This window comes from Somniosus microcephalus, chromosome 19 (genome assembly GCF_052327205.1).
Source record: "Somniosus microcephalus isolate GS21.2 chromosome 19, FLI_Smic_1.0, whole genome shotgun sequence".
Classification (NCBI taxonomy): domain Eukaryota; kingdom Metazoa; phylum Chordata; class Chondrichthyes; order Squaliformes; family Somniosidae; genus Somniosus; species Somniosus microcephalus.
In genome coordinates, this window is record NC_141005.1 from 79,616,991 (window position 1) to 79,641,608 (window position 24,618).

Genomic DNA, 24,618 nt, shown 5'->3' on the forward strand with positions numbered 1-24,618 from the left:
AACTAGTGAAGGACACAACTAGACCTCCATGTTGTAAAACAGTTGATTAAAGCTTTGTTTAACGCTTAGACCAAGTGCCTAGTAGTTTTCTTATGTCAAACACCACTTAAAAACTCGATGGTGAGACAGGGGAAACGATCTCTCAGCACCTACCCTGTCAATCCCCCTCAGAATCAGCATACAGAATGGGTTAGAGAGAGCGAGAGGACCCGAAAGAAGTCTTTAAAATTAGGAAGGGGTTTGATAGGGTAGACACAGAGATGTTTCCACTTGTGGGGAGTCCAAATATAGGGGTCGGAAATATAAGATTGTCACTAATAAATCCAATAAGGAATTCAGGAGAAACTTCTTTATCCAGAGTGGTGAAACTGTGAAACTCGCTACCACAAGGAGTAGCTGAGGCGAATAGCATAGAGGCATTTAAGGGGAAGCTAGATAAATACATGAGGGAGAAAGGAATAGAAGGTTATGTTGGTGGGGTGAGATGAAGTAGGGTGGGAAGAGGCTTGTGTGGTGCCTGTTTTTATGCTGTAGATTCTATGGTCCCTTTAGATTCTACAATCACATCCAAGAATTACATTCCACACTCTATGCCTCCACACACTTTTGTCATTATCTCTGTATCTATTAACTCTTTAACTGTCTCTTTCATCAGTGTCACCCATTCTGTACGTTTCTCGCATACTTTGTTTTTCAGTCTCCCTTTCTACATGTGTTTCACTTTCTTTTTTTTGTAAACTTACTCCCCACGAGAGCAGAAGCCATATTACAGGCTCACAGACACAGAAATGCTTTAACCTCTTCCCGAGTACAAAGCCACAGATCTCGATTCGCCATCAGGAACTGTTCCAATTATGAACCACTCCCATCACCATACTGGGCAGCATTTCCAACGCCCATCTTCACCACCAGTTTATTTTTCCATGGGATACGATAGCAAAATACTGCGGATGCTGGAAATCATAAATAACAACAGAAAACGCTGGAAGGGTTTCGACCCGAAACGTTGACTCTATTTCTCTCTCCACGGATGTTGCCTGGCCTGCTGAGTTTTTCCAGCGTTTTCTGAGTTTATTTTTCCATTTTTGTTTTAGAAAGTTGCAAAATGGGTTTGCAAGAAAGTACAGGAAGAATCAGTGTTGTTCCCGACAGCTCCTTCATTGAATTATTCCAAGGAAGCGCACAAAACTAAACAGCTTCAAAGCAAACAGTAAACAACATCTCTTACCCAGCCAAGCAAGTAGTTTTTAAATAATACAGGGCTTTTAGATGTTAATATTTGTGGTCCATTATTGGTTAATTCAATTCAACAGATCAGAATTGAGTCCACGAGCAGGGCAAGGAGAGGCCACAACACACGTGGTTGAGTGGAGTCCAGAGTAAGTGAGTGGGAGCGGCAGACATCAGGTCAAGGACAGGGACTGGCAGAGGGAGGCAGCAGTGGGGCACAGTGAGTAAACGCTACGCAGTGCTGCAGAACTACCTCCCCCCATAAATATCTCAAACTCAGCGTAAAGCTTTGGTAAGGTGGGGAGTGATTGGCTCCTGGCCACCATGTGACCAAGACATGAACAATCACATGATTACCACAGACCAGTGAGATGTGTGAAATGGGCCACCTTGTAGTCAGATAGAGGACGGAGCACACTGGGGAATGCAAGACCACATGCCTGAGAGAGTTACTCTAATGATAAAGTGCACGACCATTTGAACAAGAGGAACAAATTCCTGGAATTTTAAAACTATACAGTAAAGTGAAGCTTCAAAACCCAAAAGGTACAGAAAATGCAACTGAAAAACATAGTTGAGCAGGAACAAACCTGCTGGATTCTTTGCTTTGCTATCGGGATTGCTGCTTGTGGTCGATCCTGATGCTGCAGAACCCGTCCCTACTGATGAGGATGGGCAGACATTCTTCTTAACTTTGTTGGTCACCGTCAGTCCACCAGGTGCCCCAGCCAACAGATCGTCATTGCTCCTGCTCTTGGTCTGTTGTACAAGGAGAAACCGCAAGAATAAAGTCAAAGTAAATTTTAAGTGTTATCCAGTTTGCCCCAGGACACTTCCCAAAAGACGGTGATGTACTGGCAGCAAACCCAAATAGTCACAATCATAAACGATCATCTCACAAAATAATGCCCATGAGTTCCGACAACTTGCCACAGCTGGCTCAAGACAGTTAACTGCCGAGGGTCCCAATTATCGTGAGTAAACAGCCACAAGCAAAGACCACTTCTAGTTATCTAGGTTGGAAAGGTTAACCCTTCATCTCATCCTCCACCTCATTCCAAATAATAAAACATCAGAGATGGAAAAACACAACGGAAAAGTGGATTGTTAAGCAGTTATTGGTTGTTTAAAGAACTCAGCCACCCATCACCCTGCTCCCCTCTCTCCCGCCCCCATTTAAATCAGCTCCCTTATGCTTTGCTCATTTAACCACTCTGGTGACTGACATTTCTTACAAACTCCGTCTTGGGGCTGACTATTCCATTTAACTGATGATGGATGTGATTAAGAAATTGCTGACTCAGGTTTCAACATTTTATTTTTAATTTTCAGATGTTTTGTATAATCTTACCACTTTGCCAAAATAAAGGACTGCTGGAGAAACGGCACTCAAAAAAGGGCCGACACTTCACACTTAGCAGCCAAGACAGATTTAAGCAGGCCATGCACTGGATATGCAGAAACGTACAAGTAAACATTACAAATATGTGGAATCTAGGAAGAGCATTCCAACCAAACTCAAATAAGGTAAAATGAAGTAGATGGCTAGGTTTTCCTTCAAAAGGAGAAGTTTTTTTATATTATAAACACTCAGTTTACTCAGCAAGTAATGAGTAAGAGACACCCTTGTTGGGCATGTGATTTCAATACTCATTTGCACATTGTGTTAATGCGAACTTTAATCTTTTTGTTGGTAAAATGGTACAGTGAAAAGCAGAGTTGCGAATGTTTTTTGATCATTGAGTACTTTACTTCCTTGGTTAATGAATGGTGGTAGATGTTTGTTCTGTAAATATACATGTGAAGTGCACGGTGGCATAGTGGTTAGCACTGTTGCCTCACAGCGCCAGGGACCCGGGTTCGAATCCGGCCTCGGGTGACTGTCTGTGTGGAGTTTGCACATTCTCCCCGTGTTTGCGTGGGTTTCCTCCGGGTGCTCCGGTTTCCTCCCACAGTCCAAAGATGTGCGGGTTAGGATGTTTGGCTATGATAAATTGACCCTTAGTGTTAGGGGGATTAAATACGCAGGGATAGGGTGGGATATGTGTTGGTGTAGGGGTTACGGGGATCGGGTGGGATATGTGTCGGTGCAGGCTTGATGGGCCGAAATGGCCTCTATCTGCACTGTGGGGTTTCTGTGATTCTGTGATACATGTATTGTGTGAGTGTGTGCAAGGCGCTTTCTATTAAAATTAGTGCAAGTGGTGAAAACAGTGTCGCTGTAACCACACCTGTGGCTAGTCAGCAATTTCTATTGGACAACACTGCTCTAAAGGACAACCTGTGTTCTGTTAAGAAGGTTCCTGACCAGGCTTTCAGCAGATACATTCTCAGGATATGCAACACTGCTAACTAAAGGTCAGATAGGTTTTAGTTGTTAGCTTTGCTTAACAGGGCGAGCATCTCACTTTCTGGATCAGTAGTTCTTTCAAGCACCAACTTGCTTTTTAACCCTATTTTGTCTGATTCATTTACAGTTTGTTCTATAAAGCTCCTCCATTCTGTTGCAGGAAGGTGCCAGTGCTGTCATCGTTATACATGTTGATAATTCTCCCAATAGGAATGATTACATTTCTATTGCCATATCCCAGAATTCAATACACAGGCCTTAAATACTACACTGTGGATAAGCTGCATCCCCTGAAGGGTATTGGCCATATCTTTCAGTACACTGTTTACTGAAATCATGCTACAAGCTTCAAGAGATGTTCTTCAAGATAAATGTGTTCCGAATGTTCCAACCTGTGTTCTAATGCAAACAAATGCATTGTGTATAACACTATACAAAATATCCAACCCTGCAGTTTTAAGCCAAGAATAGTTCTTCAAAAGTCAAACTGCCCTGGAACGCCGTATTCAGATTCCCACATTCATTTTCTTTGTTCTGAAAAAACAGTCTGCAAAGGAAAACCAGTCCGAGCTGGATTCCTTTGCTCAGGAGATTTTCCAAGTTATTCCATGATTTATTGTACGGATGCCAACACAATAAATGAAGCAATGTTGTTTATCTAGTCCTTTCTCATCTGGCTTCAATAAATGAAAGCACTACTGGTAAAAAAATATATACATCATGATAAAAACAGCTCTATTCCTATTGATCACCTGAAACAACATAGCTGTTAAACCCATTTCAAAATCCTTCCAAGATTCACTGCACAAATCCATTTTAACATTGATATTGTTTCAAAGACTTGTTTTAAGAATTGCATTTAATGGAATGAGAACAGTGCATGCTTGCCCACGAGTCACTTGGTCGCTGGTTCAAGCCATGCTATAATGCCAAAAACAGCAAGGGGAGAGAAAAGCATGTCTCTTTTGGAGTAGGAATCTCATTGTATAAGCTTTACAAAAGGGCTGGTTCGCAGCTCTAGAGTGCTAGGACATTCCCGTCAACTCCCATCTCATCGAGCTTGGAACCAGCTGGGAAAAGAGAGCAGCATCAAAAAGTGACATTACAGGCAGGGCTACTAACTTAGTGACTGAATAAGTCAAATTCAATTCATGTTACGCACGATTTCAGGAAGTTTATTTGTGTTTAGAGGTTCCATCTATTTTTTTTAAACAAGTATAAATCCTAATCATAGACATGTAGGAGAGACGAGAAAAAGCAGAAGGGAGAATTAAAAAAAAAACACTAATTTCTTTAAACTCCCAGTAACTACAGGCCAGACAGCTGAATGTCAGTGGTGCAAAAACTGTGACACACCATAATCAGGGACAAAATTCATTATCACTTGAAAAACATGGGTTGATTAATGAAAGTCAGCACGGATTTGTTTAAGGCAAATAGTGTTTGACTAACTTGATTGAGTTCTTTAATGAAGTAGTGGAGAGGGTTGATGTTGTGTATATGGACTTTCAAAAGGTATTTGACAAAGTACCATATAATAGACTTGTTAGCAAAATTGAAGCTCATGGGATTAAAGGGACAGTGGCAGCATGGATACAAAATTGGCTAAGGGACAGAAAGCAGAGAGTAGTGGTGAACGGTTGGTTTTTTTGACCGGAGGGAGGTATACAATGAATGGTGTTCCCAGGGGTCGGTGTTGGGGCTCTTTTTGATATATATTAATAACTTACACAGGACACAATTTCAAAGTTTGCAGATGAGACAAAATTTAGAAATGTAGTAAACAATGAGGAGGATAGTAACAGACTTCAGGAGGACATGGACTGGTGAAATGGGCAGACAGGTGACAGATGAAATTTAATGCAGAGAAGTGTGAAGTGATACATTTTGGAAGGAAGAATGAGGGGAGGCAATATAAACTGAATGGTATAATTTTAAAGGGGTGCAGGAACAGAAGAGATCTGGAGCATACGTACACAAGTCTTTGAAGGTGGCAGGCCAAGTTGAGAAGGCTGTTAAAAGAGCAGACGGGATCCCGGGCTTTATGAACAGAGGCAGAGAGTACAAAAACAAGGACATTAGGCTAAACCTTTATAAATCACTGGCTAGGCCTCAGCTGGAGGATTGTGTTCAATTCTGGGCACCACACTTTAGAAAGGTGTCAAAGCCTTGGAGAGGGTGCAGAGGAGATTTAATAGAGTGGTACCAGGGATGGGGGATTTTAGTTATGTGGCGAGATTGGAGAAGCTGGTAAAATTTAAGATAATTGGCAAAAGAACCAGGGGGAGGTGAGGAGAAATATTTTTACACAGCGATTATCTGGAATGCACTGACTGAATGAATGGTGGAAGCAGATTCAGTAGTAACTTTCAAAAGGGAATTGGATAAATACTTGAAACAGAAAAATTTGCAGGGCTGTGGGGAAAGAGCGGGGGAGTGGGACTAATTGGAGAGTTCTTTCAAAGAGGCAGCACAGGCACGAGGGCCTTATAGCCTCCTTCTGTGCTGTATCATTCTAGGAGTCCTGGCCTTTCATCAGCACCATACTTCCATTCAACTTCCTGCAAGTGGGAGGTCAGAAGATGAGGATGAGGAAGGCACACAGACTATCATAGGTCATCTATGGAAAAAAAAACATGGTCCTCCCCATTACAGCACCCAACTGTTTGGTAAATGATTCCAGGGTGTTCACCCTACTTGGAAGTCCATTCCTGATGTAGATCAATGTGTGAAAAAACGCTTCCTGCCATCACTCCTAAATTTTCCTTGTATTAGTTTAAACACAAGCCTCCTCATCACGACTTACCCTAAAGTAGTGCTCCTGATCTACCTCTTCAGCTTACTAACTTGTACACCTCTATACGGTTGACTCTCAGTACATTCGTTCAAGGAAAATACTCAGCAGAACATTACAGCTCCAGTATTATCGGGTTCATGCCAGTATCCGTTGAATGTAGCATAAGAACAAGTTTAGGAGAAGAAAACAGTAGATTATTCTAAACATTTATCACACCTTTAAGTAAGGAACTTCTTCCCAATAGGTTTTTAATTAAATTTTCAATACATTAACTACTCGAGGCTGAATAATGTAGATTGATATCCTGGGGCTTTTTGCTCAATTTGCTTCAGAGTATCGGAATCACAAAATTTACCTTCTTTCGAATTTTAACTGTAGCTTTTCACATTCATCAGGACATTTATTCTTAGTCTGCTATTCATTGGTTACTACACAGCATGCTAAGGGTTACATATGTTGGGGACACATGACTGCAAATTTCATCTAAATTGGAAGGAATGGATGCCATAAGCAAAATGGTCTTCTTTTGTTTATACTTTCTGTTCATATTACATTTATTCAAATAACATTAACAGAGGAACAGAGATGGCCATTCAGCCCATCAAACTTCTTCCATCAATTTGTACATCACATCATCTCATTATCTTTTTAATCTCAATTCCCTGCCCTATGTCGGAGTTATCCCCTTAATTCTACACTAAGTAACTAACTCCCTTTTAAATACCCCAATTGACTCTGTACCTATACCCTACGGGAGCACTGTCTTCTATATTTTCCTACGTTTCACTTATAACTGGTTTAGTTAGAATTGAAAGATTGTGTTCCTTTGTTCTGGATTTGCCTACTGCAGGAAAGAGGCATTCCCAAAAACCCTGCCAATTCCCATCATTGTTCTAAACGGGGCTAAATGGGTTAAATTATGAGGACAGGTTGCATAGACTCGGTTTGTATTTCCTTGAGTATAGAAGATGAAGGGGTGATGTAATTGAGGTGTTTAAGTTGATTAAAGGATTTGATTGGGTAGATGGAGAGAAACTATTTCCTCTGGTTGGGGAATCCAGAACAACCTTACAGTGAGAGCGAGACAGTTCAGGGTGATGTCAGGAAGCACTTCTTCACACTAAGGGTGGTGGAAATCGGGAAAACTCCCCCCCAAAAAGCTGCTACGGCTAGGGGTCAAATGAAAATTTCAAAACCGATATTGATAGACTTTTGTTAGGCAAGGGTATTACGGGCTATGGAACCAAGGCGGGGAGATGGAGTTAAGATACAGATCAGCCATGTTCTAACTGAATGGCAGAACGGGCTTGAAGGGCTGAATGGCCTACTCCGGTTCCTATGTTCCTAAATAATTTGGTCAGATCACCAGACACCACTTCTCCAGAGGATATAACATCGCATCAATCATTAAATTAGACAGAACTTACTACACAATAGCACTGGTCTTCTAAAATGTAATTTACTTGCCATGAATTTTTCTGGGTTAGACCTTGGTACAGTCACTGATCTGATATCCAATGTCTGTCCATTTTTGCCTCAAGACCAGTAAAATACAGGAAACTTTCGATTAACCGGCCCCTAAATAACCGGAACGCTCTATCCACCGGCAAAATTCAGGAGTCGGTTCAGGTAACTTTTTTTTACTTTTAAGAACATAAGAAAAGGCAGCACGGTGGCATAGTGGTTAGCACTGTTGCCTCACAGCGCCAGAGACCCGGGTTCGAATCCGGCCTCGGGTGACTGTCTGTGTGGAGTTTGCACATTCTCCCCGTGTTTGCGTGGGTTTCCTCCGGGTGCTCCGGTTTCCTCCCACAGTCCAAAGATGTGCGGGTGAGGTTGATTGACTATGATAAATTGACCCTTAGTGTTAGGGGGATCAAATACGTGGGGTTACGGGGATAGGGTGGGATATGTGTTGATGTAGGGGTTACGGGGTTCGGGTGGGATATGTGTCGGTGCAGGCTCGATGGGCCGATATGGCCTCTATCTGCACTGTGGGGTTTCTGTGATTTTCTGTGAAATAGGAGCAGGAGTAGGCCAATCAGCCACTCGAGCCTGCTCCGCCATTCAATAAGATCATGGCTGATCTGATCCTAACCACCAATCCACTATCACAGAACCATCTCCTGAATCTAACAGAATTAGACACACGAAATAGGAGCAGGATCAGGCTACACGGCCCCTGGGCCCGCTCCACTACCCACAGGGCCATGACCGATCCGGACCTAGACTCATGTCCAAATTCCTGCCCGTTCCCCGTAACCCTTAATTCCCTTTACTTCTAGGAAACTGTCTATTTCTGTTTTAAATTTATGTAATGATGTAGCTTCTACAGCTTTTTGGGGCAGCATATTCCATGGACCTACCACCCTCTGAGTGAAGTAGTTCCTCCTCATCTCAGTTTTGAAAGAGCAGCCCCTTATTCTAAGACTATGCCCCCTAGTTCTAGTTTCACCCATCATCGGGAACATCCTCCTCGCATCCACCTGATCCAACCCCTTCACAATCTTATATGTTTCAATAAGATCGCCTCTCATTCTTCTGAACTCCAATGAGTAGAGTCCCAATCTACTCAACCTCTCCTCATATGTCCATCCCCGGGATTAACCGAGTGAACCTTCTTTGTATTGACTCGAGAGCAAGTATGTCCTTTCTTAAGTATGGACACCAAAACTGTACGCAGTATTCCAGGTGCGGTCTCACCAATACCTTGTACAACTGAAGCAATACCTCCCTATTTTTATATTCTATCCCCCTAGCAATGAAAGCCAACATTCCATTGGCCTTCTTAATCACTTGCTGCACCTGCATACTAACCTTTTGAGTTTCGTGCACCAGGACCCCCAGATCCCTTTGTACTTCAGTACTTTCCAGTTTCTTGCCATTAAGATAATAACTTGCTCTACGATTTTTCCTGCCAAAGTGCATAACCTCACACTTTCCAGTATTGTATTCCATCTGCCAAATCTCTGCCCACTTACTTAGCCTGTCTATGTCCCCTTGCAGGTTTTTTATGTCCTCCTCACTCACTACTTTCCCTCCCATCTTAGTATCATCTGCAAACTTTGATATGTTACACTCGGTCCCCTCCTCCAAATCGTTAATATAGATTGTAAAGAGTTGGGGACCCAGCAGTTACTTTTTTTACTCCATTTGTTGTTGTGCAAGGGTGTGACTGCAGCTGTTGCTAAACTACAGAGACGCTTGCAACTTGTGCCGATTGTTTTGGATAAGCAACAGGGATTGTTGCTCCGTATCTTTTACGATAGCGTTCGGTTATCCGGAATTGTTGATGAACCGGCAACACGTCGGTCCCGTCCGTGCCGGATACCAGAAACTTTCCTGTACATTCTTCAAAGTTGTGATGAATCCAGTTTCTAATACTGTACTTTTTTTTTTTGATAACACTCCTGTGAAGCGCCTTGGGACGTTTTATTACATTAAAGGCGCTATATAAATATATAAGGGGGGGATAATTTGGTTGGTTTGCGCCTCCCATTAGCGACTTAAGAGGGCGCAAAGCAACTAGCGCCCGAGCGCGGCAATGTTTGCGCCGCTCGCGAAATTGACCAGACATTTTGCGGCGGCGCTAAACACTACCGCCATGATCCCATGCGCCCGCAGATCATGACATCAGTCGAGCGTGCAACGCCCCGGACCGGATATTGAGTGGCGCCCCCTGCCTTACCGCCTGCCGCTAGCAACAACAGGCAAAGGGGAGCATTTTGCAGTTGGGAAGGGATTGGGGGAGTGCTATTTAAAGGCGGTCGCTTCCTGCCTTTTTTGTCAGCAACATTTTTGCACCACGCATTCTGAGAGAGAGAGAGACTGAGACTTCGGGAGAGATTCAACGCTGTGTGAAGGAGTTTTGGGTACTGAGCAGCACTTTGCAGGTTCATTTTGATTTGAACTTCCTCGCATCGATTTAGAAGAGACTATGGGGGCTGCACTCTGGGCTCTTTCCCTGGGCCTCTCCATTGTTCTTTCCTGCAGAATTGATGTACAGGTCTCTCCAGGCCGAGATTCAAGGCTGCAATGAGCAGGGTGTGGATGGAGAGCAAGATCGACCCTCCCTTTACGAACTGTCCGGCGCCAGTGTGTCTGTGTTCCATTGCTGACTGACATCACGAGCTTCGCCAGCGCGCTGAGGTAACGCCTCGCTCCTCGGCGTTAGCGCCTTAAGACAGGTGTGCAGCACCTGATTTAGCGCTCCAATCACCTCCAGGGGCGATAAAAGCCAAGTTTGCAGTCGGAGGCAATAATTAGCACCAGGCGCTAAACTTTGCGCATGGCTGATAATTGCACCCCAAACGGGGCGATACCGAATTTCTCCCCCAAGATGTTTTTGTGATCAACTATTGCCACCAGATGGTGCTGAAGGTGCCTTCCAATGACAGATTGACAACTGCAGCTGCTAAATGCAGTAATCAGAGAAATGCAAAATCAAACAAGAACAATTTAAAAAGTACAAAGTACAGAGCAAAGAAAGACAAATAATGATGAATGTAAAAATATAGAAGATGATGGTATGGATTCCCTCCTTTTCCCTTCCCCGTTCTGGGACGTTTGGGTGTGTCTCACTACACTCTCCATTCTCTGGCCACTTGACTCTGAAACCAGTTGGTAGGTGGCCTGGTATGATGCCCGATCTGATTTTTCCTGCTCGTGGACAGCTTCTGGCCTCTGCCTTGTGCCTAACCAGGGCTGTGCAGCAGAGAGAGTTAAACTTCTGCCATTTCTCTCCATCAGTCAGTAATGTTGCAAGATGGTCTCAAGTATTCTGAATCTTTTTTTTAAATAATGCAGCTGATTTGAGGCAGACTTGTGCCTTATATGATCAGAAACATGCACGTTTATGCAAGCTGTGAAAGGGAGTATTGTGCCCTGGATTAACTGTTACGGAATTACTTCACAGGTTGTGTGGGCTGCCCATCATGTACGCCTATCCCCTCAGAAAGGTAAGAAAACTCCAAGCTGTCAGAACATAAAGGTCAGGCTAAAAAAGTTGAATTTATTCAGGAGTTTTATAATTACCCAGAACCAAAATAAATATAGAATAATCTGCAATAGATGTTTAAAGTACACACAACTTTAAACTGTTTCAGAATTTAAAAAGTGTCCAAAATCAAGCCCTTTGCAGCACCTTTTAATTTTGAACAAAACGTGGTTTTAAGGAGTCCCATCTCACCATCACGAGAAATAAAGTTGCTATGTAAAGCCATTATGCAAAAAGAAGCCTTTCATGTCACAGGTGCTAATCTCGAGACATTAACTACCTTCCTTTCTAGATATTCCCTGATGGATCAATCATTCCAGGTAATGACAGACTGCTTCCCTTGGCTGGAAACCTGCATATACTAACACTTTCCTGTCATCGTAACCATTGCTAATGTCCTATTGGATAGTTTTTAGAGTTTACTGGTAAAACACACGCTGTCTTTCAAGAGATCAGCATTTTAATTAACTTGAGTTCAAAGGTTACTGGGGCTTCATTCCGTACAATATGATTCTGTTCCTCCTGCAACACATTCCACGAGCTCCCCCTAGAAATGCAGCTGACTCAAATCCATTTTAACTTTCCAATATGTGAAAAAGATACAACACAGATTACAGGTTGAGGCAAGACACAGATTTGTTTCAGGCTTGAGAAGGAAAGGAGAGAAGGAATGAGAGGGAGAGGGAGGGGGGAGGGAGAGAGGGAGGAAGGCTTGCATTTATATAACGCCTTTCACGACCACCGGACATCTCAAAGCGCTTTACAGTCAATGAAGTACTTTTGAAGTGGAGTCGCTGTTGTAATGTGGGAAACACGGCAGCCAATTTGCGCACAGCAAGCTCCCACAAACAGCAATGTGATAATGACCAGATAGCCTGTTTTTTTGTTATGTTGGTTGAGGGATAAATATTGGCCAGGACACTGGATTGAGATTGACCATTTCAGCAGCACCAGTTTCAATTATTAAACAGTCGTAAGGACCAACTGATACAGTATTTGTGACTGGTAGCAGAATCAGAGTCTGAGTATTCAGAGGCACATTTGTTGCCTCACTTCTATTGTAAATTAGAGAAAGCTGGAAGTTCTGTCGTACAGCCGGCGAGATGCTTTGCGCTCACAGATCTGTATGGATCATCTAGAACACTAGAAGATCCATTGCCAGAGAGAAAGTCACAAATCGTAACTAGAAAACTGCCCCAGTTTGGACAGGGAAAGGCTTACTTCCACAATACTCAGATACTCTACAGTAGTTCGCCATGAATATCCATCATCAGTTTCAGCCCCTTGTAACATTCATTAATATTTGCTGAACAGTGCAAAAATTAGCCAAAACAAATGTGGATCTTTTCTCAAGAGTGTGGTGTTAGCCAAGACATGGTATTTTAAAAATCTGTTACTAGCCACTCGGGGAAGGGGGAAAGAATCGGGATTGAATTTACTATTACTCACAGGTTACAGATCAGTTCATTTCAGCATTGCCAAAACTTGCAATCTACTTGGGAGTCCTGTGATTTGTGGAATTTTGTTTAGTGCCCATGATTGATGAGTCAAAGTTAAAATGTGGAGAAAGCTACGTTTAAATTTCCCACGGGCATTAAAGAAAATTGGCAAACTGAAGGGCTCACAAGTGAACCTTTATTGCTGGCAACAGAGTGATTCCTCCAAATGCTGTTACATCTCAGCTAGTTACTGCCTTAGTATCAGGATTGTGTGTATTCACCCAACATCACAGCCCTGTGTCTGTCTGTGATTGCAGTGTCTCTGACTAAGTTAACTGGGAGTGAGCATGTGGGCCGATTTTACAGAGATATTTTTGAATAAAGTTTGCTGACTCTGTGCAGTTTGTGAAGGAAGAATAGCCTTAGTTACAGCTAACTTTGATCACAATAGCAAAAGACTGCCAAATCAGGGAGGAAAAAAAGGTGATTTTGCTCCAATTTCAACAGAAAGAATTTAGAGCTTAGACCAGTCAAAATAAATGTTGGATTCGCTGGCACCAAACCAGCACAACTGTTTGTAGAGGACTTACACTGGGGCGAGCTCCTTGTGGAGGTATTTCAAATTTGGGAGCCGAGGGGGAGGGGACAGTGAGAGTGCTGCACATGTTCCAGCACACAATGAGGCCAATGCTGGTTCACTCACTTTTAAAACAATTTCACATGCAAACAGCTCAAAAGGACCGAGATCAAAATCTCATCAAAACTGCTTCAGTTATGGCCAGGACAGAGACAAGAGGCAGGAGTGGGAAGCTGGTAGCAACCATGGACTTCATCTTGGCTTTTCTCTTTCTAGAACTTCTAGAACTTCAGTGCTTCATTTTTTAGAATATTTGTTCCCCTTATTGGCCCTGGTTTTTCGCCTGTCCCAAGAGATTACAGGGCTGTGGGGGAAGGGGGTCACTAAGTGTCTAGACATAATGCTCCAGCCATGACGAGTGTGGGGCAGGCTTGATGGAACAGCTGGTTATTTCCTGCCCATCGTATGAGGCAGTGTCAGCAGTAGGGAGTTACGGTGGAGTGTTGGGTAACAACAGGATTTGGCTCAGTGCGATACCCTATACAGCTGATCAGCCAGCCAGCACTCCGTCTAGCCGCACGGGGAAAAGATATACAGGGACAGCCTGTGCACGAGGCACAGCACCCTAGCATAGGGCAGCTCCTGCAGGGAGAAACAAGTACCAAAAGATAATGTCACAGTGATTTTAAAAGTACTAATACATGTATATATAAAGAGATTACTTTTGATGGTGGGGGTGCTGTTCAATCACATTTAAGATACATGCATTGTTAAATACATTTATCTCAGTAATACTTTTCAGAGTATTGGAAGAGATTATGCCATCTCAGAACTTTTGTTTAAAATGTAACCTCTTAAACCAGGAACAGGCCTGTTTGTACAACAGTATCACCTTCCAATTATGATGAAAGGGACATGTTTATGTGGTAAGCTGGTATGGACCACTCCCTCAATTCCAGGCCTCCTGTTGTTTGCTCACTGCAGGCGCACTGGTCATTTCGACCCAAGCAGTGACAGCACATTTTGTTCTAACATTTCTCCCACTTCTCTTTAAATCGCTTCGTATCTGAATTCACATTTGGTACCAACCGTGGCAAGAGGTGACCATCTACCATGTTACCATGCCATCGTCACCAGTAACTCGACACAGGGAACAGCAACCAAAGAGTCGTAGGTGATTTATTCACCCGGTACAACAACAACTTGTATTTATATAGCGCCATTAATGTAGCAAAACGTCCCATGGCGCTTTACAGGAGCGTTATCAAACAAAATTTGACATTACAGAAATATCTAAATCTGACATGTGTGCACTTCCTGTTAAAATGTCCATTATAAATTCCTATGTCTATATTTATAATAGAAACTATGTAAAGTTGTCACATTATAATTGCACCTTCCCACCAGTGGTGGCACTGCAGCATGCCAAGTTTATGGAAGCAGTTTCCATCATAAATCTAGACGTAGGATTTTATAATGAAAATATAAAAATATAAGGGCAGACTATATAACTTTAAAAGGGGAACCGAATTACATCTGTAAACCCTGGTCCAATTATTCCCCGCCCGCTAATCTCACTTCACTTGGTCTCGACTCCCTGTGTACACCGCCACAGAACATCAGCTGGTAGTTAATAATTCAGGAACTTACTTAACTATTTAGTTAGCTACACAAGATTCACACAACTTAACAGTATGAAACGGTTACCTTCCTGAACACATCACTGGGCTGATCTTTACAGTAAACTGGTATAGATTACTTTGTGACACAGTATCGACACTCACCAGCTGATAGTTCAGCTAATTGAAGCAGTGAGTAACGGAACTGTATGTGGCAGATCCAAAGTTTCATTGCTTGTCTGTGCCAAATTAAGTTACATCTACCACCGGTAGCAGCCTCAGCAGCCCCAGATCAGGAAGTAAAGACATCAGCCAGGGCTCGCTCGGTTGACCACAAACAGTGACCCTCACCAGAAATGTCCATGCTGGGACATCTGAGAGGATCAGGCTCAACTATGATCTCCAAGGTGGCCGAAAAGCCTATGGCTACTCACTGGCTTGGCTGATATATGAAGAATTACCACTTGGGACATAAACTGGAGGCTGCCGAGCACCTGTATCCCTACAAGGAGTCAACACCTTTGAGCAGAGGCGGGCGAGAGAGAGAGAGAGAGAAAGAGGCGGGCGAGAGAGAGAGAGAGAAAGAGAACAATCAGTGGAAAACAAATTGGTTATCTTTAAATATCAACTCTGGCATTCAAGGGTTTGGGGGAGGAATTCTGCTCCACAATCACGCCTGAAATCGGGAGGGATTGTAGAGAAGAATGCTAGAAAATTTGAGCAGTGATGCTTCCTCTCATTTCCGACCCAGTTACCAAGATGTGCTGGGGCCGCCACCTGGAAGGTGGCAGTAAGCCCGGGAAGCAGCAGTAAAGGCCCAGTTTCCCCAATGAAGGAGGGTCTTGCTGCGGCCTGCTCTCTCTCCAATTGGCTCAAACCCTTGTTCTCGGCCTTCCTGTTAATTGTCAGGATGTTTCTATACCTTTAAGGTCCTTCATTGCATCTTCTAGTGCAGCAGTACCGCCGGAGTTTCGTCTTTAGCAGGAGTCCCCCGCCAGGAGCATGTGCAAAATGGGTTGGGGTTGGGGCAGAGGCACAGGAGGCGGAATACCTGCATCACCAAAGAGGAGAATTCCCCCACAGTGTCAAACATATATAGCATGGAGAGCATTCTGTGTACAATTAACTACAGACTAATTAGCAGTGGTTCTGGTCTTGCTCATACCAGAGCTGCCCAAGGAGAGGGAGGCACCAGTCAGCCTGATGGAAGTTCCACACATACCAATTCCCAGTTTATGAATCATTAACACTGCTAATTTTACACTGATGAGGTACTGAATAAATGCATAACTGGATAAAACAAACTAGTACGTTTTAATATGGGTGTCTCCCTAATATGCACTTCTAAGTAAATTAGCTTTCAAAAAGCCTTCTTTAACTATTCCAAAAAGGTCTTGGCATCAAGTTTCACTCATTTCCTCAGTGATATTATTTTTGGCCAATTTACAGAATGCTGCAGTAGAGAAAAGTATTCAGCTCATTGAGGACTTATAAACCAGAAGAATTAAAATTTCCCTTTGCTTCTTTATTTCCCCATCTCAAAAACCATACACCGTTTATCAACCAACAAAGCAATCAAACGACTCGTTGAAAGTCCTCTGCAGATGCCATTATGTGGCCAATCACGAGAGCAGCCGTGGCGAGTTCACCTTCCACTGTCCCCTCCTCCCTATGGGGTGGGAGGTGCAGGGAAACACTCCGCTTCCACTCATTGCTTCTTCCCCCTCCTCTACGCAGACAGTGCACGGGCCAGGACTGGGGATACTTCGGATACGGAGTCCCAGGTACAAATCTCATGCTTCATCCTGTTACTGTGACATTCAGTGTCCCGACTATCCTAGTATAAAATGAGAATTGAACTTACTAGCTCAGATTTTTTAATTGGTGTTTTATTAAGGCCAGAAATATCCCATTTAAAATGAAGGGATTAATGCCAGTGTTACAATAACACCACAGAAAACCTAGGCTGCTGTATTAACTGCTCAAACACAACGAGAAAGCCTGTCATTTTCAGTCACTGGCAGAGACTGCAGCATACAGCTTTCTGCCTGAAATGTCGTACAATTAAAATTTTCATAATTCGAGTATTTCCTGTCAGGATGCTGGCTAAGGGAAACTAACTAACTGTCCTGCCAGCTGGCTCCAACTGCATCACTGAAAAATAAACCATGGCCAAAGGCCAAAATGTAGAGAAAGCCTTAATATAGTCAGGCTAAAACTACGAAGAAAAGAATGAATAAGAAGGTAGCAGTGCAGTAACACTATGGACTGAAGCACCAATGCATGACATCACGGAGTGGAGGGATGTTGGTTTGATGCCTCACGCAGCTGAGTTCTCGGAGTACCAGGCCGGGTAACACGGGTCCTTAATATAGAGCAGGGGTGGCGGATCTGGCCCAGACTCGCGAATCCACTGGCTGCCCTTGTCCACTGGTGGCATTTGAATGTGGGCGGGGAGTGCCGACTGGCTGAACCTTCCCGTTCAGCGTTGAAAGCCTGTTTAATTGGGCACGTAGATCCTCCGTTTCTCATTCACCTGTAGGATGTGGTCACCGGTAGGCGGGCTTCTCCTCGCTGTTGCTGCCTTGGCAGATTGGCAGCTAGGGGAGTGTGTCTTAGATTGGTGTCTAAAGAATTGGAGGGCTTTATAAAGAATTCTGGATTTATAAAGATTTTATAGGTTTTCAAAGATTTGGATATTTTCAGATTTAGACAAGTCCAGCATTTTTTTTGGGTGGTGGATGTAACTAATCTATTAGTCTTGCAACTTTATGTTTCTTTGTTTATAATTTGTAAAACCTTTCCTGATGCCTTTTTATATTGGGCACATGCGCAGATATTCGTTCTCATGTAGCATAGTCACTGGTTGTTGGGTAGCAGGAAATATAACTTGCTTATATATATATCGCCGTACACAACTTCAGTACGTCCCACAGCACCTTTCAGTACGTCCCACAGCACCTTTCAGTACGTCCCACAGCACCTTTCAGTACGTCCCACAGCACCTTTCAGGCAATGAAGTCATTGTTGCAATGTAGGAAATAAAATCTAAATGTGAGTAAGTACAAATATAGTTTATCTTTATCTAGTTGTATTTTGATAACTTTTGCTGAATGTTCATCATGCCAAGTGCCAGGATATCGGCTCACACCCACCATACAAAATGCATTTAACACCCCTAACATCGAAGGAAAAGTGGATGTTTGGTTTTACACCAGACCAGACTCACAAACCTGTCCGGCAGTCCGTCACGAACAGCAGCAGCATAATAAGAGCAGCTTCTGCCGACCCTCTCGGTTGCAAAGAAGGGAGAGAGCGAGGGAAAAGAAAAGAAACAAAGAAGCAGAATGAAGAAATTTCTCCTCATCTCAGCCCTAAATGGTCAACCCCTTATTCTGAGACTGTGACCCCTGGTTCTAGACTCCCCAGCCAGGGGAAACACCCTCCCAGCATCTACCCTGTCAAGCCTTTTAAGAATTTTATATGTTTCAATGAGATCACCTCTCATTCTTCTAAACTCTAGTGAATATGAGCCTAGTCTACTCAATCTCTCCTCATAGGGCAATCCCTTTATCCCAGGAATCAGTCTGGTGAACCTTCGTTGCACTCCCTCTAAGGCAAGTATATCCTTCCTTAGGTAAGGAGACCAAAACTACACAGTACTCCAGGGTGTGGTCTCACCAAAGCCCTATATAATTGCAGTAAGACTTACTTATTCTTATATACTCCAATTCCTTTGTAATAAAGGCTAACATACCATTTGCTTTCCTACAAGGACACCCAGAATACTTTTTAAATGGTGAGAAACTTTCAAATGTTGGTGTTGAGAGAGATTTGGGTGTCCTCGTGCAAGAAACACAGAGAGCTAGCATGCAGGTACAGCAAGCGATAAGGAAGGCAAATGGCATGTTGGCCTTTATTGCAAATGGGTTGGAGTATAAGAGTAAGGAAGTCTTGCTACAACTGTACAGGGCCTTGGTGAGACCACACCTGGAGCACTGCGCACAGTTTTGGTCTCCTTATCTAAGGAAGGATATACTTGCCTTGGAGGCGGTGCAACAAACGTTCACTGGATTGATTCCTGGGATGAGAGAGGGTTGTCCTAGGATGAGAGATTGTGTAGAATGGGCCTATACTCTCTGGAGTTTAGAAGAATGAGAGGTGATCTCATTGAACATACAAGATTCTGAAGGGGATTGACAGGGTAGATGCTGAGAGGTTGTTTCCCCTGGCTGGAGTGTCTAGAACTAGGGGGCATAGTCTCAGGATAAGGGGTGATGTAAGAAAAGGAGTCTTACACATCAAGTAACTTAAAGGTAAGTGTGCTGTCTCTCCCTCTAACTTAACCTTACTGTATGTACATAACCCACTTATATATGTATAACTTACCTGTTAGGGCCGTTGCCCCTTTAACTCACCTTTTAGGGCCATTGCCCCTTTAAGACGCGCCTTAGCGCGCTGACGTCACGTCACGTACGACGTGACGTGCGTGAGGCGGCTGCCGGCCCGACTCGGCTCTCCGGAAAGGCCGCCGGCACAGCTTGGCCTAGTGTCTTCGGCCGCATCGATCAGCCGCCGGGAGCGCCGCTATCTTCCGCTCCCGCGGCAAGCACCGGCCCAGCCTGGCCTCCAGCCCCGCTCCCGACTTAGGCCCCAACGGCCAGCGACGCAACGACCGGCAAACGTGACGACGTCACAACCCCGAGCGTGATGAGGTCATCACGCTCCCCACGGGACTGCGAGCTCATTCCTCGTGGAGCCGCCGCCGGAACAGGACCTGCGCCACGGTGCTCCTCAGTTGTATTGCCCCCATGCTTGAGTCTTGGAAATTGTTTGTCTGTAAGTATTTTAGAATGCTATAGACGATTAGCGTACACTGTATGTTGTAGAAAATGTTTAGTTGTAACTTTTCTCGGTCTAGCTGGTTATCTAGCAGCTGTATTTGATACACTATGTACAGGGCTAATTTAAAGAGAACGCCTTCCAGCTTGCTAAATGTATATTCGTTGCCAGACGTACTGTGTTGCCCAGGCGTACCTAAATTTGTGTACACATACCAATTATGCGTCTGTATACTAATGCGTCCTTCCATTTCTGTGTTGTATTTCAGTTTTACAATAAGAATCTTTCAATAAAGCGTTACAAGAAAAGTCAAGCCTTGTGATTTTATGGGAAGATATCAAGTTGTTCGCTATCTGTCTAGCTCTGCATAGCCACGCGTTGCGAGGGCAGAATAGTAAAAAGACAACAGCACAGCGGGCCCAAGCACAGGAAGATACCACTCAGCTACCATGAGTCTGCGCTCAGGAAAACAATATACCCTAGAGGACGTCGACCAGCCAAGCGAGAAGCATGAGCTCCTCCTAGCTAACGATGCCAAGTCACAGCCCTCTAAAGCATCCTCTAGGTCATCTCGGCGGTCCAGCAGACCGTCGTCATCGACAGCTTCTGCGGCCGCCAAAGCACGTGCCAAGGCAAAAGCTGCCCAGGCTCAATTGCCCTTCACTGAAAAAGAAGCTGACCTTATGAAGCAGAGAGCCGACCTCGACGCTAGCGCGTTGAAGCAGAGAGCTGACCTCGACGCTAGTGTGATGAAGCAGAGAGCTGACCTCGACGCTAGTGTGACGAAGCAGACAGCACAGTCCTCTAAAGTATCCACTAGATCATCTCGGCAGTCCAGCAGACCGTCGTCATCGACAGCTTCTGCAGCCGCCAAAGCACGTGCCAAGGCAGAAGCTGCCCAGGCTCGATTGGCCCTTGCTGAAAAAGAAGCTAGCGTGATGAAGCAGAAAGCCGACCTCGACGCTAGCGTTACGAAGCAGAGAGCTGACCTCGCTGCCATTCTCCACATTCTCCACATTCTCCAAAGCCAGAGAGCTGCCGCTGCCGCTAAAGCCGAAGCCGCAGCTTATGAAGAAAGTGAGGAGAGCGAAAGCAGGGAGCCCAGCCAGGAACAGCCCCTCAGTCCAGTGCAACGTACAAGTGAGTATGTGCAACAACACTCCAAATTGTTCTCAAAGGAAACATTCAGGTACCTCGACGTAGAACCAGCTACTCACCACAGCAACAAACGGCCCGTTTTCGGAGACACTGAGCTTAAAAGAGAAGAAACAAGTAAGACTCACCTGCAGAGACCTCCACAACACTCGGCCAATCCAGCCAAGCAGTCCTCGTCCGAGCCGCAAGGCGCACAAGACCTCGCTAGGTACCTTACTCGCCGAGAATTATTAAGTTCAGGCCTCCTAGAATTCGATGACCGTCCTGAAAATTATTGGTCATGGAAAGCGTCCTTCCTGAGTACCACCAAGGACTTGAATCTGTCAGCCAGAGAAGAACTAGACTTGATGACAAAGTGGCTCGGAGCTGAGTCGTCAAGGCAGGCGAAGAGAATTCGCTCAGCGCTCGTCCTCAATCCCAGAGCAGGCCTCAACCTGGTTTGGCAACGTCTTGAAGACTGTTATGGGACACCAGAAGTCATCGAACACGCACTGCTCAAGAAGATTGAGGACTTCCCAAAGCTAACCAACAAGGATAATGTCGAGCTCAGAGAACTGGGCGACATTCTCCTCGAACTGGAGTGTGCCAAGGGAGAAGGTTACCTGACCGGCCTCTCGTATTTGGATACAGCTCGTGGGGTAAACCCAATAGTGGAAAAGCTCCCCCACAATCTTCAAGAGAAATGGATAGCTAAGGGATCCAAGTACAAGGAGGACAATGGAGTGGCATTTCCCCCCTTCTCCCTCTTCTCCAGATTTGTCCAACAACAGGCAAAGGTGGGGAATGATCCAAGTTTCACTTTCTCCACCTCCAGCAGTTACGCTCCTTCGGGAACAGAGAAATCCACAAAGTACAGCAACAAAGCCTCTGTGAGTGTGCACAAAACAGATGTTCCAGCCGAACCCTCAGTCAACCAATCCAGTTCTGCTGGGAATGAAGTGGATGACCCAGATCGTCAGTGTCCAATACACAAGAAGCCCCACCCACTCAAAAAGTGTCGAAGCTTTAGAGACAAGCCTATTGATGAGCGCACATCATACCTGAAAGAGAACCGCATCTGCTTCAGGTGTTGTGGGTCGACTATGCACATGGCAAAAGACTGCAAGGCGACAATCAAGTGCCTTGAGTGCAACAGCGAAAAACACATAGCAGCCCTGCATCCAGGTCCTCCTCCGTCAACCACCGAGAGTGCCGCGGTTGACAAAGAGGATAGCGGGGAGCAAAGCGAAAGCACATCTTCAGTCACCTCCAAGTGTGCAGAGGTTTGCGGAAATGCAAGCAGCCCACGCTCATGCTCCAAAATCTGCTTGGTTAAAGCATATCCTGCAGGGAGAAAGGAGAAGGCAATCAAAATGTATGCAGTGCTCGATGAGCAAAGTAACAAGTCTCTAGCGAAGACAGAATTCTTCAATCTCTTTGACGTCAAGGCCAGCGCCGCTCCGTACACGCTAAAAACCTGCGCAGGGACAACAGAGACTACGGGTAGGAGAGTTGGGAACTTCATGATCGAGTCCATGGATGGGAAACTACAGCTTCCCCTCCCCACCTTGATTGAGTGCGACATGATGCCAGAGGATAGGACGGAAATCCCCTCCCCAGAGGTCGCACGCCATCAGCCCCACCTACAGCCAATTGCCAACAAGATTCCAGCTGTGGACCCGGACGCTCCAATCCTCCTACTCTTGGGAAGAGACATCTTAAGGGTGCACAAGGTGCGTGAGCACATCAACGGGCCCCACGATGCTCCCTATGCGCAGCGGCTTGACTTAGGATGGGTCCTCGTGGGTGGAGTTTGCCTGGGAACAGTCCACAAACCAGCGGATGTCAGCGTCTATAAAGCAAACGTGTTGCACAACGGTCGCACATCCTGTCTCAGCCCATGCCCAAACAGGATCCAGGTAAAGGAGGACTACGATGACACGACGCAGCATCATAGGTCAACCTCCTCTGCCTGTGAGGAAGAGGCAGGCCCCACTGTGAGCACAGATGGCCTAGGATGCTCAGTGTTTGAAAGGTCCAAGGACGATGGACACAGCTGGGCGGCACCCCTGCCATTTCGCTCTCCTGGACGCCGTCTTCCGAGTAGCGGGGAGCAGGCTGCGGGACGCCTCTGCTCGCTCAGGAGAACCCTGGTGCCGGTGTCCACCGACCCAGACGTGCCTGCAGTCCTCACCCCAGCGATGCTCCTGACTCAAAAGATGAGTGCTATTTCAGCTCCCTCTGGAAACTTCGACATGGCCGAGCTGCACGGGAAGCAGTGGAAGCAAGTACAGTGTCGCGCAGACACTTCTTGGAAGAGATGGAGAGGAGAGTATTTGTCCACCCTACAGAGCCGTAGGAAATGGACAGAAGGCAAGCCAAATGTCAAAGTGAGAGATGTCGTCTTGCTGAAAGACAGCCAAGCACACAAACGAATGGCCAGTGGGACTGGTCGTCAAAACTCTGCCGAGCAGGGACAAGAGGGTCCGCAAGGTGGAGGTGAAGATCGTCAAGGAGGGGACTGTCAAAGTGTTTCTGAGGCCAGTCTCAGAGATCGTAGTCCTCCTTTCCGAAGAAACCTAGAGAACGGACTCTGAGTATGTTGCAGCCAAAGGACGTTTTCTTCAGGTTTATTTTGTATCTGTAGTGGTACAAATGGAATTGTACCAAGCGGGGAGTGTGCTGTCTCTCCCTCTAACTTAACCTTACTGTATGTACATAACCCACTTATATATGTATAACTTACCTGTTAGGGCCGTTGCCCCTTTAACTCACCTTTTAGGGCCATTGCCCCTTTAAGACGCGCCTTAGCGCGCTGACGTCACGTCACGTACGACGTGACGTGCGTGAGGCGGCTGCCGGCCCAACTCGGCTCTCCGGAAAGGCCGCCGGCACAGCCCGGCCTAGCGTCTTCGGCCGCATCGATCAGCCGCCGGGAGCGCCGCTATCTTCCGCTCCCGCGGCAAGCACCGGCCCAGCCTGGCCTCCAGCCCCGCTCCCGACTTAGGCCCCAACGGCCAGCGACGCAACGACCGGCAAACGTGACGACGTCACAACCCCGAGCGTGATGAGGTCATCACGCTCCCCACGGGACTGCGAGCTCATTCCTCGTGGAGCCGCCGCCGGAACAGGACCTGCGCCACGGTGCTCCTCAGTTGTATTGCCCCCATGCTTGAGTCTTGGAAATTGTTTGTCTGTAAGTATTTTAGAATGCTATAGACGATTAGCGTACACTGTATGTTGTAGAAAATGTTTAGTTGTAACTTTTCTCGGTCTAGCTGGTTATCTAGCAGCTGTATTTGATACACTATGTACAGGGCTAATTTAAAGAGAACGCCTTCCAGCTTGCTAAATGTATATTCGTTGCCAGACGTACTGTGTTGCCCAGGCGTACCTAAATTTGTGTACACATACCAATTATGCGTCTGTATACTAATGCGTCCTTCCATTTCTGTGTTGTATTTCAGTTTTACAATAAGAATCTTTCAATAAAGCGTTACAAGAAAAGTCAAGCCTTGTGATTTTACGGGACGATATCAAGTTGTTCGCTATCTGTCTAGCTCTGCATAGCCGCGCGTTGCGAGGGCAGAATAGTAAGTTTGCGTGGGTTTCCTCCGGGTGCTCCGGTTTCCTC

At 45.3% G+C, this 24,618-nt stretch overlaps 1 long non-coding RNA gene across 1 annotated transcript in view; it reads right to left on the reverse strand.

Annotated features, from left to right (window-relative positions):
- Positions 1-1,290: 1,290 nt before the first annotated feature.
- The window catches only part of LOC147104951 (uncharacterized), a 98,444-nt gene continuing 75,116 nt past the window's right edge, over positions 1,291-24,618 (reverse strand). The window contains exon 3 of the long non-coding RNA XR_015072380.1: positions 1,291-1,989. This is a non-coding gene — a long non-coding RNA (uncharacterized LOC147104951). The remainder of the gene's footprint in view (positions 1,990-24,618) is intronic.